This window comes from Capra hircus, chromosome 3 (assembly GCF_001704415.2).
Source record: "Capra hircus breed San Clemente chromosome 3, ASM170441v1, whole genome shotgun sequence".
Classification (NCBI taxonomy): domain Eukaryota; kingdom Metazoa; phylum Chordata; class Mammalia; order Artiodactyla; family Bovidae; genus Capra; species Capra hircus.
In genome coordinates, this window is record NC_030810.1 from 30,826,360 (window position 1) to 30,842,083 (window position 15,724).

At 43.2% G+C, this 15,724-nt stretch overlaps 1 long non-coding RNA gene across 1 annotated transcript in view; it reads right to left on the bottom strand.

The window, feature by feature from the left end:
• LOC108635642 overlaps positions 3,548-15,724 on the bottom strand; it is a 33,824-nt gene continuing 21,647 nt past the window's right edge. Inside the window, exons 2-3 of the long non-coding RNA XR_001917904.1 lie at positions 13,381-13,494; positions 3,548-4,674 (exon numbers count right to left, since the gene is read on the bottom strand). This is a non-coding gene — a long non-coding RNA (uncharacterized LOC108635642). The remainder of the gene's footprint in view (positions 4,675-13,380; positions 13,495-15,724) is intronic.

The window sequence follows — 15,724 nt, forward strand, 5'->3', positions numbered from 1 at the left end:
GGTTCCCTTTTCTCCACACCCTCTCCAGCATTTATTGCTTGTAGAATTTTGGATCGCAGCCATTCTGACTGGTGTGAAATGGTACCTCATTGTGGTCGTGATTTGCATTTCTCTGATAATGAGTGATGTTGAGCATCTTTTCATGTGTTTGTTAGCCATCCGTATGTCTTCTTTGGAGCAATGTCTGTTTAGTTCTTTTGAAACTTCTGATGTCACTTTATTGACTTCAGATTAAAGTTCAAATTTCTTGTGATGTCATTCAGAGTCCTATGAGTGCTCCACAGCTATACTGGAGTCAAACCACTGGGGTAAACAGAGACACATACAGCGAAGGAATAACAGAACCAACAATATGGGTGCAGATGGGGAGCTTTTAAAATCCCATCAGAACTTTAAGGATGTTACCAGAGGGACAGGAGGGAAAGTTGGGAAGCATAAACTGGGAGATTGGGGTTGACATATACACCCTATTATATATAAAATGGGGCTTCCTAGGTGGCTCAGTGGTGAAGAATCCACCTACCAATGCAGGAGATGCGACCAGGGTCAGGATCCTGGAGAAGGAAATGGCAACCCATTCTAGTATTCTTCTCTGGAAAATCCCATGGACAGAGCTACAGTCCATGGAGTTGCAAAAGAGTCAGACACAACTTCAAGACTAAACATAAAATACTTAACTAATAAGGACCTACCGTATAGCACATGGAACTCTAACCAACTTTCTGTAAAAACTTACAGGGGAAAGCATCTTCAAAAGAGTAGATATATGTATATACATAACTGATTCACTTTGCTGTACACCTAAAATTAGCACAACATTGTAAATCAACTATACTCCAATAAAGAAAACTTTTTTTAAAGAATGTATGAATCTATAAATGGTAAGGAATTTCCCACTAGACACATTCTTGAGCACATTTTGTTTGTGCAAACCTGTCAGACATGAATTGGAATACAGAGAAGAGAGGAAAAGTGGGGAGCGAGATGCTTCATCTCACTTGTGTTCACTCCATCTTTACCCTACATCCACCGGGAAATTACATTCATTCCTCAAACAAGTCATGTTTTTTTACCTCTAAGATTTAACACATATTGTATCCTCCTCCTGGATTACACTGTATCTCCCTTCTTTAAGTAGCTAATTTCTACTCATCCCTGAGATCTCAGCTACACGATGAATTCCTCTGACAAAACTAGCCCAACGCCTGTCATCCTCTACTTCACCAGCTTCACTAGGTCTGGATCAAGGGTGTTTCCTGCAGTATCCCGCACTATCCTGGACTTCCTCCACCATGGCCCTTCTCTCACTGAATTGTAATTGTCACTTTACGTGTCTGTTTTTCCCACTAGACTACCGAGACCATATCTATTTCGAGGTTCAATAATTCTTTGCTAAATGAACACTAATATGAATTCAATCTAACGGGCTGGTAGAAAAATCGGTACGTAAAACAAGGACTCACAACTTACAGGTACGGAACTCTCCTTTGCAATTTGACAGCCCCAAGGATGTCCTACCTAACCCTGGTCTTGCTTTGCCCCACACCCACTGGTGGACATGTGCTTCCCATTGGCCTCGGTGTCCGTGACATGAGTCATGCTGAAAGCACATTGGAAACCCTCATCTTTATAGCTCTTTTCTGAGAAAATTACCCAATCTGGCACTCCTTCTGGCCCCAAGGCCACTTGACAGATCCCAATGAGCCAGGCCAGATGGGAGGGGGGATGAACTCCACCATCAACTTGTCCAACGCCTAAAAAATGTTGGCTTTGGGATGCTGCAGGTCCTTTTTTGTGTGTTGCCTATAATTGGAGGAAGGTGTTCTCCGCCAGGCCAAGGCAGTGAGGTCTCTGTGTTCCTGGCTGAGGCCCCCAAGTCGGTTCTGTCTCCACCACAGAGCTCCCTGCCAGGTGGAGTGTCACAGCTGTGGAATCAGAGAAGTTGTGCAAGAGGAGAGAAAAAAAAGTTTTCCAACTCAGCAAAAGAACAAGTTTTGGAGCGAGAGAGCTAGGGGAGAGTAAGAGTCCAAAGCCAGGCTGAGAATCATGAAATAAGTCCACGTAGCAAGAACTAAGAATCTTAGCAACCGCAGTAACTAGAGGGAAGTAAATGAGCAGAAAGTTAAAGAGAAGAATGAGTGTGGTCAGGAAAACACAAGGAATTTCACTGCTTTCCTATAGCCCAAAGTTTGTTGCAAAGCATTCTATAAGTCATATGTGTATGCTCAGTCACTTCAGTCCTGTCTAATTCTCTATGACCCTGTGGACCATGGCCCGCCAGGCTCCTCTGTCCATGGAATTCTCCACCCAAGAATACTGGAGTGGATTGCCATGCCCTTCTCCAGGGAAACTTCTGAACCCAAGATGAGAACGTGAGACTCCGGATCAAATCCGAGTCTCTTACATCTCCTGCAGTGGAAAGTGGATTCTTTACCACTAGCGCCACCTGGGAAATCCTCTAAAAGTCAAGTCATATATTAATTAACTCACCAAGCACTTGCAGATACTTTGGACTTAACCCCCTTGATCTGCACAACTCCCTAGCTTCTATTATTATTCCATTTTACGAATAAGAAAAATGAATTTCAATGAGATTCATAAGTGACCAAGAAAAACTTCATGCCCAGGACCTGTCTGATCACAGGCCCATCTTCTGGATGGTAGCCCACCCCAAACCACCTTACACACTGGGCAACCCTGAGGAAAGTCATGCTCTTTGATCTTATCTATAAAATGAGAATGCTATAACCACTGAGATAATCTATAGGAAAGGATTTCTTCAACAGTAAAGCATTATGCAAATATGAGTTACATGTACTGGTTTATTCACTGGCTTGTTTCTTTATAGTCTATTTCATTTCGCAATAAGGCCGAAGTGAGACCACACACAGTGAAATAATACTGCTCAGTCATCCAGATATCAGTGCCAAAGAGATTAAATTCTCCATTTGTCAGATCTTCATGGAGGAAGACTCTGCAGGCACAAACCTTGTGGATACCAGTCTCACAATCATAAAAGCAATCGCCTCAACATGCCCTTACCAAACCCCTGTGTGTGCACGCTCAATTGCTCATTCACCTCTGACTCTTTGCTGTCCCATGGACTGTAACCCACCAGGCTCCTCTGTCCGTGGGATTCTCCAGGCAAGAATACTGGAGTGGGTTGCCATTTCCTTCTCGGGGGGATCTTCCCGACCCAGGGATCAAACCCCTGTCTCCTGCAGCTCCTGCATTGGCAGGTGGATTCTGTACTGGACCAAATCTGGAGGCAGTATATAAGTGTGAATAAAACAAGTCCCTGCCCCCAGGATCTCACAGTCTAGAAGAGACAGCAGAATAATAAAGATGACATTTCAAGAGTGTGCTCAAGAAATTCCCTGGTGGTCCAGGGGTTATGAATCCACCTTCCAATGCAGGGGACACAGGTTCGATCCCTGGTCAGGGAACTAGAGCCTACATGCCTCAACAAAAGATCCCATGTGCCACAACCAAGATCCAATGCAGCCAAATAAATAAGTATTTCTCTAAAAATGTAAAAAAGACTGTGCTCAGTGCAACAGGAAAGGAGAAGACATCAAGTTGCAAGCCTGGAGAACGTGACAGAGGCACTTAGCCCAGGAAAGTGCTTCTGGAGGTAGGAACTACTGAGCTGTTTCCCGAAATGGACTGGAGTCTACCAGGAAAAGCTTGGGGGTGAACAAGATGTAGAATGTTCACACCCAGGGATGGGAGGGTGTGTGAGCTGGCAGTGTTGTGGGTCTGCAAATAATTGGCCTGGCTGAAGCTTCGAGTTGCAGGGGCGAGCAGGATGTGTAGGAAGAAGCTCCCAGAACAAAAATAACTTCCTTGGCTCTGCTCATGAGTGTCCTCACTCCAGGGCACAGTGAGACATCCAGGAGGCTGCCAGAGCCCTCCAGAGCCTTCCGCCTTACTCTGATACATCAGCTTCCCTAATTGCTCCAATAAGTAAACCAGGCCTCAGCAACCTCTTACCTAAATGACATCTCTCATTCCACATAAGCAAAGACAAGTTGCCCAAAGCCTGAACAGGCTGTGTCTATTTCCCTTCGCTGAGTTGTAATGGTTCAGACCTTGGGCCTGGAGTTAGACTGGCCCACCTTGCAAGCCTGTCATGGCTGCTTCCCTACTATGTAACATTGGGAAAATAATTTACTTTCTCATATCTGTTTCCTCATCTGTAAAGATGGTCAATAATATCACCTGCCACATAGGGTTTCTGTGAGAATTCAATGAGATAATACAAATAAAGAATAAGAACAATGCCTTCTACATAGCAGTCATATCGTTATTATAATAATTACCTGAAACATCAACTTCTACAACCCCAGTCACTTTACTTTGAATTATAATTCTTTCCAGTAACTGGGGAAATGTGCATCAAGAGAGAGAATGAGAAAACATACGCAGAAGAATCATTGATTAATATGGGAGAAAGAACACAAATACCCAGACCACAAAGTCTCACATGGCTGGGATGGTTTCGTTTCAAGTTTGACGTCCAGTTTCCTGGCAGCCAAAGCAGAAGGGAGAACCAATTTGTAATTGCTTTCCCAGGACAGGTCCAAAGAAAATTTCTTCCACCAGCTTCACAGAGACAAGACATGACGTAGTGAACATATCCACAGTGGGGTCCGGATTGGTCTGTTGGAGCTGCTGTAAGAGAGAACCACAGACTGGGTGATTTAAACAACAGAAATTAATTTGAAATTTATTTTTTCACAGTTCTGGAGGCTAGAAGCCAGAGATCAAGGTGTTGGCAGAGATTTTTGCTCTGCTTTGTTGGGTTGTTGCTGTTGTTGAAAACTCTCTCCTTGGCTTATAAATGGTTTTTATCTTTTTAAATCTTATCTTCACATGGTCTTTCCTGTGTGTGTCTGTGTCCTAATCTCTCCTTATAAAACCACCAGTGATATAGAACAAGAGCCCACCCATATGATCTCATTTTCCCTTAATTACCTGTCAACTACAAATGGCCACTTGCCAAGAGCATTGCCAGCAGCTCAACAACAACAGAAAGGGCATTTGCCATCTGCCTCTGTGGAGGCCGAACCCTGTCCTGCTGCAGCTGGTGACCTTCAGCAGTCCTCTCTGAGGGAGTTCAGAGTGGAGTGAAGCACTCTGTGTTCCAGGGACCTGGTGGGACAGGTCTTTAGATAGTTGGATATTTTCAGGAACAGATTTCATGATTCTAATCTTTGCATCTCTTCATATCTAGAGAAGCCCTAAATCCCTTCATGGTGACAGCATCTCCTTGTGACTAGCAGAACATCTTTTGTAAAATAAGCACTTGATTGCATTGAAGTCCCCCTTCACCGAAATCTTATATATTGACCTTCCCCAACTGCCTCTTTGGAGCAATCTCTCAGAGCTATTTGTGGAGCTCCATCCTGGCCTGCAGTCCTCATTTTGGCTCAAATAAAACTTAACTTACAACTCTCACATTGTACATCTTTTTTCAGTCGACACCTCTTGAAAGTCTCTATTTCCAAATACAGGCGCAGCATGAGGTATTGAGGGTTAGACCTTCAACATATAGATTGGGGATGGGAACACACAATTTAACCCATGATAATGTCCCTGAGGCAGAGGCAGGGAGGAGAAAACACAGCTTGACTCCACAAGTCTTCCTGACTCTGCAGTCCTCTGACCTTCTGATGACCCAGCTGATTTCAGAAGAGAACCCAGAGAGTCTAGAGTGGTGGATGGACTATTTACATTCCAAAGATTTGGGGAGAAGATCATGTCCCTCAACCAATACTAGAAGGTGAAGGTGGGGTAAGAGAAATAGAGACCCTACTTCACACTGTGAGCCTGGAGTGTATTCAGTATTAGTTTGCTGGGTAAGGAACCTTTAAAAAGGTAATATTGCTTTAAAGCATCATGCTCGTGCAGTAGTGTGTGGCTAAGAGAAAATGGGAAAGCAGGTAAGAGTGGGTTGGAAATACCTAGGTTAAGGCTGCAATCTAAACTGGGCCATGTCAGTGGAGATAGATGCCAGGAGATGGATCTGCCTCATGCAACCTACTTCATGCTTATGGTTCAGAAAAGGTCTCCACTTGGTTAACAAGTAGAAAGAAGTGGTGAGGATGATGAATGGAGCAGGCTCGGAGGAGAGGATTTCAGTTTCCAGTCAGGACAGATCTGAGCTAAAGCCTCTGGAGCAAGAGTCATTCTGCTCTGTGACTGCTGTGGACCCTGCCCTCCTGGAAATGAAGAGTGCCCTTTACTGATAGGGTCTCTGCAACAGTCACAGAGTCGATCCATATTATTACATTTGATCATGTGATTCCCAAACTAGTTAGATGTTATTTTCTGTATATAATAGTAAGGAAACTGAGGATCAGAGGAGTAAAGTAAGTCACTTAAGGACACATGGTAAATGACAGAGGCAGAATTCAAACCATTCTGATGACTTTAGTTAGTGTGACCTTAACCAATGTACAGTCAGTGCCCCACCCACATTGCTGGGTGCTCTAGGATCAACTGAGATTTCAGAGGTTAACAGCCTTCAACATATTTTAAAGTCAGTCAGCAGCAACTGACACAAACTTGCTCTTGCCCCCTTGATCACTAAACCACCTGAAACCATTTCTCTGAATGGAGGTACCAGAGTCCTTAGTCGTCTGCATTTTCATGGACAAAAATGGGATAGAAAACGTCACAAAGCCATAGTAATGCCAGGGCTCCATAGCCTCTCAGTCACCTTTTCTTGGGCCTTTTAAAAGCAACCCAAACAACTGAATAACCATCTAGTCAGCATCCTATTAGCATCTATGAAGGGCAACTCCAAGACGCCCCAGATTCAAGTCTCAGAAGAGAAAACACAGGTTCAGAGTACTTCACAGAATTCTCATTCCCAGAGGAAAATGTCTATCTTTTTCAGCATTCAAGAAACCAGCTGCCCTCCCATTTCATGAGGTCCACTGCACCCCTTGACTGTCCTTCATGTGAAATAAGGAGATGGAGGTGGGCCTGGAATGGACAGCTTCCTTCACTCAGTACATGTGTTGAGCCCCCTGTTGTGGCAGCTAGGCACAAGGAGGAGCAAGAACCTCAGCATTAGGTTTGACCTGGTTTTGATTCCCACCCCTGCCACGGGGTGACCTTGGGTGAGTCATTTAAACTCTCTGAATTTCAGGCTATCATCAAAAATAAAAATGCTGGTGGGACGCAGACTACTAGGGAGTATCAGGACTAGCCAGTTCCACTGAAGTAAAGCAAACCAGTGGGCCAGCATGCAGGGGCAGAAAGTTACAATTAAACACAGTCAGGCTCAAGTCTCAGCTTCACTACTTACAAGTCTGGGATGCTGAGATCTCACTTAACTCTTTGACCTTCCATTTCCCCACTATAAAATGGGTTAATAATACTTGCCTTACGGAGCTATTATAGGAATGAGAAACACTTTTGCCTCTGAAATACAGCAAGTTCTTAAAAAGCGGTGATTGTCACTGTTTATGAGATGCCATGCTAGGCTCTGGAGATGTGAAGATGAAAAGTCAGTGGTGCTCTCTACCATCAGAGTTCACATCTCTGGGTATCCAGTTCCTTGTCCATCGTATAAGGTAACATGCTGTTCCCTGACTTGTTCATAGGGCTAATGATAAAATTAATAGCACAACTGTAACTATAGTATCTATACTAATTGAATATGATTACAATGTGGCTAGGCACGTTATCAAGTGTATTAGCTGAATTTTTTATTTAATCTTTTTGGTAGGCAGAATAATGGCCCCCAGAGATGTCCATACCCTGATCCCTAGTACTTGTGAATATTAACTTAATGGCAAAAGTGGCTTTGCAGATGTGATTAACTTAAGAATTTTGAGATGGGAAGATTATTCTGGATTATCTGGATAGGCTCAATCTAATCACATAAGACCTTACAAGCAGAGAAATTTTTCCAGCTGGAGGCAGGAGAAATGAGGCAGAAGGTGAGGTCAGACAGAATATCTGAAGTGTCAGGACTTGATACATGGCTTGTTTTGAAAGTGGAGGAAAAGAGCAAGGACACAAGAAGGCCAAGTGGCCCCTAGAAGCTGAGGATGCCAATCAAAAAGGAAAAAGCAACCCAGTCCTGTGGCCGCAAGGAACTGAATTCTGTCAGCTTCTCGAAAGAGCTTAGAAGGAGATTACTGTTTTGTGGCCTCCAGAAAAGAGGACACTACTACTGACGCCTTCATTTCAGCCTTGTGAAGCCCAGAGCAGAGAACCAGCTGAGCCAGGCTGTGCCCCTTTGAAATAATAAATGGGGATGATTTTTAAGGTATGACATCTTCAGCAATAAAAAATCATCAACACAACCATGTAAAGAAAGAGTCATTGTAATTCCCATTTTGGTGATGAGAAACTGAGGCAAAGAATGGTTAAACTCATCCAAGATCACACAGATATTAAGCAATAGAATTATTTGATCTAGTCTGATTCAAGAGCCTTTGTTCCTCAAAGCAGTATGTATGGCTTAGTACAATAGGTACTCAAAAAAATCTGTGAAAAAAATGGATGGAGGGAGAGATGAATGAGCGATGAGAAACAGTGAGTGTGAAGATACTGAGGACATAGAAAGAATTGCCACTTGTGTTACACTGAGCAGATCCAAATCTGTCATTTCAAGAATAGCCTGAGACCATCAGAAGGTACAAACTTCCAGTTACAACATAAATAAGTATTAAGGGTACAATGTACAACATGTTAAAAATAACTAACACTGCTGTATATTATATACAAAAGTTATTAAGAGAGTAAATCCTGAGTTGGCATCAAAAAAAATCCTTTGTTTCTTTAATTTTGTACCTGTAGAGATGGTGAAGGTTCACTAAATTTATTGTGACAATCACTTCATAATGCATGTAAATTAAATATTATGCTGCACACCTTAAACTTACACAGTGCACTGTAAGTGCAATTATATCAAGATCAGTGCAGTATCAATTTTATCTCAATAAAACTGGAAGAAAACAGTTTTTTAAAGAATACCCTTGGAAATAAAAGGAAATTTGGCCATTTGAGGAAAGAGGACTACACCGGGAGGCCTATATTTTGTTCCTGTTTTTCGCATCTATTTTCTGTGTGACTTAAACCAATCTCTGCACTGCTCTGAATCCGTTTTTTTTTTCCTGTAAGATGGAAGTGATAAACCCCATACAATCTCCCACTCATGGGTGCCACGAGGCTCACATGGGATGTTGGTGTTGTTCAGTCACTCAGTCATGTCCAGCTCATTGTGACCTCAGGGACTGCAGCACACTAGGCTTCCCTGTCCTTTACTGTCACTCCGAGTTGGCTCACTCATGTCCACTGTGTCGATGATGCCATCCACCCATCTTATCCTCGTGTCGCCCCCTTCTCCTCCCACCCTCGATCTTTTGCAGCAACCGGGTCTTTTCCAATTAGACAGCTCTTCACATCTGGTGGTCAAAGCATTGGAGCTTCAGCTTCATGGGATGAGGAAATGTAACAATAGTTTGGCAAACTGTGCTCCACGTCCATTCCTCCATTTGGTCATTAACATTTACTGAGTGCCTCCCGTGCAGCAGGCAGTGTGAGAGGAGTTACAGGTGAAAGCAAGCCTATCCTAAAGATCTGCAGCCCTGTCATGACAACGTGTACAGAAGCACATTATTGGAAAACAAGATAAGATGTGCTTAAGGTCAAGTCAGACCCCAAGAGAAGAGTTTGACCAACCCTCCATGGTGTATGTGTGTTGGGTGAATGAGCAGGTGGGTGGAGGTGCAGGAAAGCTTCCCAGTGGCTACATTTGAGCTGCTTCCTGAATAACTGGGAGTTGATTAAAGTGTTTGTGGGAAGGGAAGATGTCTCAGACAAAGGAACAGCCTTTCAAAAGGCATCTATGTCCTGTGCAGAAGGTTTCTATGTGGTCATTAAGGATGGTCACCAGTATCCCCTCCTCCTCCCCTTTCAAGCACATGTTGGGACAGCACTGCCTTCCTCTTGGAAGTTAGGTGGGGCCTGTAGCTGGCATTGGTTTATGAAATGTGAGCCAGAGTGACTGCTGTCATTTCTATAAGCCATGCTTGCATACTCAGTCGCTTCAGTTATGTCTGACTCTTTGTGGCCCCATGGAGAGTAGCCCACCAGGCTCCTCTGTCTGTACAATCCTTTAGGCAAGAATACTGAAGTGGGTTGCCATACCCTCCTCCAGGGGATCTTCCTGAAACAGGGATCAAACCCTCATCTCCTGCATTGCAGGCAGATTCTTCACTGCTGAGCCACTAGGGAAGCCCTCTGTAAGAATAGATGTGATTTTAAAATTCCCAGCAGTCATATTAGCCACATTTAAAAAAAAAAAGGTCAAGACAAACAGGCAAAATTAATTTTAATAATTGTGAAATATTTTAATATAATATATTCAAAACATTATCATTCATTGTATAAGCAATATGAAAGCATTAATGAGATATTTTATATTATTTTTCACACTATGTGTTTGTGTGGCTAGGCCAGTTTGGGCTAGGCCCCTTGCAAACGCTCAGTAGCCACATATGCTGGTAGCTGCCACATTGAACAGAGGTGGGGTAACTGGTTGAGTCTCCATGACCCTTGGTTGGTGAGTGAGAGACACAGAGCAGGGGTACAGAGAACACTCAATGAACACACACCATAATCAAGACATTGTTTCTGTACACCACAGAGACCTTTTTTGTCTGTATAACTTAAACCAACCAGCACAAATTTCATGTTGCTAGAATATAAAGTAAAACCAAAGGAGATTGGAAAGCACAACAGGAGTTAGTTAAAGGAAGGCCTTTAAATGAGACACTTCAGTTCAGTAGCTCAGTTGTGTCCGACTCTTTGCGACCCCATGAACTGCAGCACACCAGGCTTCCCTGTCCATCACCAGCTCCCAGAGTCTACTCAAACTCATGTTCATAGAGTCGGTGATGCCATCCAGCCATCTCATCCTCTGACATCCCCTTCTCCTCCCACCTTCAATCTTTCCCAGCATCAGGGTCTTTTCAAATGAGTCAGTTCTTCACATCAGGTGGCCAAAGTATTGGAGTTTCAGCTTCAGCATCAGTCCTTCCAATGAATATTCAGGACTGATTTCCTTTAGGATGGACTGGTTGGATCTCCTTGCAGTCCAAGGGACTCTCAAGAGTCTTCTCCAACATCACAGTTCAAAAGCATCAATTCTTCGGTGCTCAGCTTTCTTTATAGTCCCACTCTTATATCCATACATGACTACTGGAAAAACCATAGCTTTGACTACATGGACCTTTGTTGGCCAAGTAATGTCTCTACTTTTTTAATATGCTGTCTATGTCGGTCATAGCTTTTCTTCCAAGGAGCAAGTGCCTTTTAATTTCATGGCTGCAGTCAGCATCTGCAGTGGTTTTGGAGCCAAAACAAATAAAGTCTGCCACTGTTTTCATTGTTTTCCCATCTATTTGCCATGGAGTGATGGGACCAGATGCCATGACCTTAAGTTGAGTTTGAAGCCAACTTTTTCACTCTCCTCTTTTCATCAAGAGGCACTTTAGTTCTTCTTTCTGCCCTAAGGGTAGTGTCATCTGCATATCTGAGGTTATTGATATTTCTCCCAGCAGTCTTGATTCCAGCTTGTGCTTTATCCAGCTTGGCATTTCACATGAGATACTTAGACATTTGAATTTTATTCTGCAGGAAAGTTAACAGGTCTTCTGACACCATTCAGATCTTATAGGCCAGACTGGGGGACAGGAAAATAAATAGGAGGCTGGTGCAACATCCACATAGTGAGGCCTAGTATTGAGACAGATGAAAAGTACGTATAGGAAGGCATACACACCATTCGCCATCAACCTACAAATGGAGTAGCTTGTTTGACTGCATGTAAAAGGGGATTTTTGTGGCCCAGTCAGTGAGGGAAGCATCAGCCTGGCCTCAGCCTGGCCTCTTACATTCTGCTGGGGCTTCAGTTTCATCTTGCAGCTGGTATGTGAGGAATGATTCCACAGATCCATTATGGTAGAAGACTTTGCCCTGATGCAAATGATTATGGATCAGTTTTAAGGTCATTTTCACCTATCTAGGTCATTTTTTCTTATTTTTCTTCTAGCCTGGGGCAGATTTCAAGACTTCCCGCTTTTCAAAGCACTACAGCTAGGGTGGAGTATCCCCCCCCCCGCCCCCGCCCCCTGCCCCACCAATGATATGCCAAGTGAATGTTTGGGTAATTCTGCACCATTCATAGAGAAGGGACAGGGTGGCTAAAGATGACCCTGCAAATAGATTGGTGTTGATTTGAAGTCTATACATCAAAATCCATTCCATTGGTTTGAACTGTTGTATTTTGAGAAATCAGTTGTTTGTCTTTTTAAGCAGGGCTGAAGGACACACTTCATTCTTCCATGACCATAAAGAACTCTTTTGGAAACAATTTGGTAAAATGACAGTCATAGCCGTGAGAAAAATTTGTTTAAAAATGATTTTAAGTCTTTTTGCTGAGGGTTTAGAAAGATGTCTGTTGCAGTGATTTTCACATTTTCTAATCAGCCTTAGCTCTGACAGTAACATGGCTACAAAGCCCTTTACACACAGGCACATGGGCACCAGGAATTATTTGTTAGCTGCTCCATAATTAAGCTGAACTCAAACTAAGTCTTAATTCTCCCACTTACTTGCTGTGTGATCTCAGGCAAATCCAATAACTTTCTATACCTTGGTTTCCCCATCTGTAAATTGAGGGCAATGATCCGTACTCCTAAGAATGGTTGTTAAGAATACAGTGGAAAAACTGGCATGTTATGTCCCATAAATCTCAGTTCATTATCTGAAGTACATGGACTTGGGGCCAATAGTCTTAGGATAGAGATCCAGCTCTGGCACTCCCTCGTCACATGGCCTTGGACAGCTCATGCATATCATTTGTCTATAGTCTATAAAATGAGATGACAGTACTTTCCCCAGTTAAACAACATGATGTATTTAACACTTGATTTTTGTCTTTATCGTCTATAAAGCAGTCTGAGGCAAGGATTAAAGTGCTGGGACATCTAGTTGGAGGTGGAAGCCAAGGGAGGCCAAGGTGAGGGAGAAAAGCAGAAATGAAAGCAATGTGTGATTTGTACGTTGCCAGTATTGCACTCTTCAGGGTGAGCTACAAAGAGATGCTGATTCTGCAAAGGCGTGTTTATCCCTTTAGCCACTATGATATTCCAGAGAATTTTCAAGCAGATGCTGCAACTCAGCAGACAGGAGGAAAGAGAGAAATGAATCTGCCTTGGTCCTCCTGGTCTCCCTTTCCCGTTGATCAGGGTTTACTCCATAAGAAGCTAACTCCCCTCCCCTCTGAGTCATATCATGGGGCCCCTCAAAAGCTGATCAGGAAGCAGTTTATCTATCCCAGTGGAAAGTTACCTCTGTGTGGTCCAGCTTGGCCTGTGGGCCATGTGTGTGACGCTTGACAGCTCAAGGAGCTCCATCACCAACAGCGGCACCAGAGCACTTCAGCCTCTTCATGCTGGGCTCTGACTGTGTAGGGGGGAAGACAGCGTCAGTGATACAGAGCAGGAGTGAGTGAGATTTCAATTTTAAAAAAATATTTTGAAAGCTTAAATGTAACCTGTTTTTAAAATGAAAAGTTGGAGGCCCAGAGAGGGAAATGGACTTCCCCGCTGCACTGCTGCCATTGTCAAAGTCCATCAGACCTCTGCTCCTTCAACTCTGTGCTCCTTAACCTACCTGGCAATCTTGTTTGGAAGGAGATTCTGACCCAGTAGGTTTGAGCTGAGCCAGTGGTCAGGATCTGTGAGTTATGTTTTGAGTGGCAAGGTTTTAAACAGCCGGAGCCACCTTGGAAATCCATACTACACACCGCATAAAGGAGACCAGCACATTTCCTTCTTTCATCCACCGCCTTAGTCCAGAGCGGTCCCCCTTGCCCATCGCTTGCACCTGACTCTATCCTGCTACTGAATTTTTCCCGACTTTGCCTGTGATTTTCTCAACACTGTCTTTGCCTTAACAAGATGGCTCAATGCTCCACTCTTCCTTCTTGGCAAAGATTCTGGGACCCTCACTATCACTCAAGCTCTACCACATGAAGACGCGCTGAGTGCACGCTCTCCCTTTCTGCAGCTCGGGCCCCGAAGCCTCCAGCCACAGGGCATTCCTTGTGGTCAGTGCCTATAATGGGCTCCACCCAGCTTGTTTTATGTGAAGATGAGAACCCCAGTCTTCCAGGCACTTTTCACTGTGCCACCCAGCCTTAATTCTAAGGTTTAATAAGGCCATAGGGGATTTGTAGGGCACAAGAATATTTTAGTGCTGGAATGTGTACTTGTTCTCAAAAAAAACCCGACAACACAAAGCTTACATTCAAACTGGAATACTCTGGTTTCCTAAAAATCACAACCAAAATAGATTTTCTTTCCTGTTCTCATATGAATCAGATTGTTCTTCAGAGTTACTGATTTGCAAACAAATCTGAAAGTATTTATGAAATATCTACTGTCTCCAAAGATGTAGCAGAGAGCACAGAATGGGCTAGTGTCAGTGAAACTGAAACAGTCACTAAAGGTGAAACTTAAGGAGAAAAAACAGGTGAGTGTGGATGGGAGAACCGTGGGAATTACATTTCCCAAGCTCTTTGTTTACTATGACCTAGAGCAGGTGGCTTCAGAGAGGCAGTTTCTCATGGGTAAGAGTAGGGACTCTGCAGCCCAACAGCAACAATTCAAAGTCCACTCTACCATTCGCCACTGGTGTGATCTTGAGCAAGTTATTAAGTGCCTTGTTTCCTTGGCTTCCCCACTTGTAACATGGGACTAATAATAGTACCTATCTCATGGAGCTGGCATAAGGATTACTTGAGTTAATCATGTAAACACACCCATTTAAATTTTTCCCACCACATAATAAGCACCCAACAAATGGTAGCCAGCATGCTGCCAGCTGAAACTTCACTGCTTTGACTCCCACTCAAAAAATTATACGGTAGCAGAATGCAAGTAGGTGAAAGTGAAAAGAGAAAACAAGTCTTCTTTATACACTTGAGAAGATTGAATCATATCAAATGTTTTTTTGTGTGTTTGTTTATTTTCCTGTCCACAAAGAAATATATTCTGATATATCAAAGTATTTATGCTAATTTCTTCAGGAACCAAGATTTTTAGTGTATGGGAAAAGAGAAACAAGTATAATTCAATAACGTTAGACTTTATATTACTATATTTGGATTGTCAGTGATTAGCATGAATATAGTTTTTTAAATAGATTTTTTTTTTTAGCTTTGCCCACTAAAAGTGCTTAGAAGCAATTACAGCTTCATGGCAGTGAGCAGCCCTAGCACCCAAATTGTGGCTCCTGAAGACCATTCCTCTCCAAAAGGAACATGGACTCCTCTGAAGAGAGGATGGTGATGATCTGGACCAAAGAATTTCCAGAGACTTCTTGTACCGGAATGGAGGGAAGCTATCAAAGAGTGTTGAAGATATGATAAAAGGACCCATGGCAAATGTATTAAAATATGCTGCATATAGAACCCATGTGCTCAAAGTGATACCCGTAGAAGAATAAATAACCTCAGCACTCAGTGTTCACCACTATTAAAGGGACCGGATCATTTACCCTGCCTTTCCTCCATGAAAAAGTATTCAGAGTAAACAGATATTCATGATTTGTCAGCACAATGGGTCCATACAGAAGAATTCCAGCCAATACATAAGAAAGGAAAAGAGAACTAGAAAAAGTGCCCATCTTC